The sequence below is a fragment of the Hippopotamus amphibius genome, chromosome 14 (assembly GCF_030028045.1).
Source record: "Hippopotamus amphibius kiboko isolate mHipAmp2 chromosome 14, mHipAmp2.hap2, whole genome shotgun sequence".
Classification (NCBI taxonomy): Eukaryota; Metazoa; Chordata; class Mammalia; order Artiodactyla; family Hippopotamidae; genus Hippopotamus; species Hippopotamus amphibius.
Genome location: NC_080199.1, coordinates 47,664,193 through 47,665,803, shown reverse-complemented (window position 1 = coordinate 47,665,803; position 1,611 = coordinate 47,664,193).

The following is a 1,611-nucleotide window of genomic DNA, read 5'->3' as shown; positions in this document are numbered from 1 at the left end:
CCTGCATTAAAAATATATATTTAAAAGGCTGGAAGAAATTTACACTGAGATATCTGATCAACAATTGCTTGGGGCAAAAGGCCAATTAATCAAGTTAAAAGATTGACAAAAGCACCTGAGTCCCTTGGCTCAACCTTTCACTAGGGATCCCAAAACCTTTATACAAAAATAGATGAAACGGCCAGAGAATTAAAAAGAAGGCTTCTAGGATTCATGGTAAGACCAAGGCTTGTTGATGGGGTCCTAATGGAAACTAAAGTTAAAAGTATTAAAGTTGACAGGATTGAGAAAATTTATAAAGATTGGTATATTTAAATAGGCTTTATATAAAATGGTTACATCACATGTGCTTAATTATATTGTGTGATAGACATTATGTCTCACTGGCGTGCTTCACCTGCTTGGTATTATAAGGCAGGGCATATAAATCTGTCCCTCAGACATACTAAAAGAAAACAACAGGATTACTTGAGCCCACACAATATGAAATAAAAACTGAGAACTAATATTAAGGGCTAATGAAAACAATAATAGAAAATTTTTTTGCTCTGGGTTTAACATGTACCCTCAGAAAGAGGTCCTTTGTTGAATGCCTTGTGCAAAATTCTGAATGCATGATAAACTGAGCCTTAAAGTTCTAGAAGATAGAAATCTTGATTTTCAGTTTATTTGGAAATCTTCTCACTGATACAAAAATGCAAATTAATGAAAATGCAGTTGGGCAAATCAATCTTTTAATAGCAGTTATGTGGTAGACCAGTTCTTTGGGGAATTAAAAGCAACTGATTTTGTCTTGCAAATCAGAAATGTAGATACAGCCTGCAATAACCTGAGACTGAGCCTAATTAGCTCAATCATGTAAAACCTGAAATCAAAGTTTTTTAAAAAAAGAAAAAAGTGGGCTTTTAAAACTCAAACCACTGGAAAGACTCCCTAACCCAAAATCTAATTCACAGCTTCCTTAAGAATTTATCAAGAAAAAGTACATATGTTAAAAGTCTTTTTCACAAATAGTAAAAACTTGGTCATCTGAGCAATAAATATTTATAAACTAAGAAGTTTATATTGTAAGACCTGATTCATAATATACCTGTTTACATGTCTGTGTGTACATTATACATATGAGATGTCTCTACCTCTGAAAAATATTATCAAAATTAAGTTTATAAAAGAGTTCTATTTAATTGACTTAAAAGTAAGTGTTTACAAATTAAATATTTCTAAATATAAAGAAAACTGGCCAGAATGAATTTCAGATTACCTAGGAAATATTCAATATTAAATTAATGTTTGGTATTAAAGCTAGCTTAAACTCATGGGGTTAATCAATACAGACATATCTTACTTTTATTGTACCTAGGTTTACCAAGGTCAATAAATTCATATTATTTCCATTACAGAGTTTTTTTCAGAAAGAAGAAATTAACTTGGTATGATATTTTCATAACTTATAAAATAATGGTAAATGAGATAAGAGTTTTCAGGTGAACTCTTTAGCAATAATTATGTTTCGGGTATGTCCATCTAAAATAGTTTCTCCAGATTTTTGGTAACTTGAAATTTTAGAGTTTTGGTAAGTTAAATGATGGCAATTCATTGAGTATCCAGGTT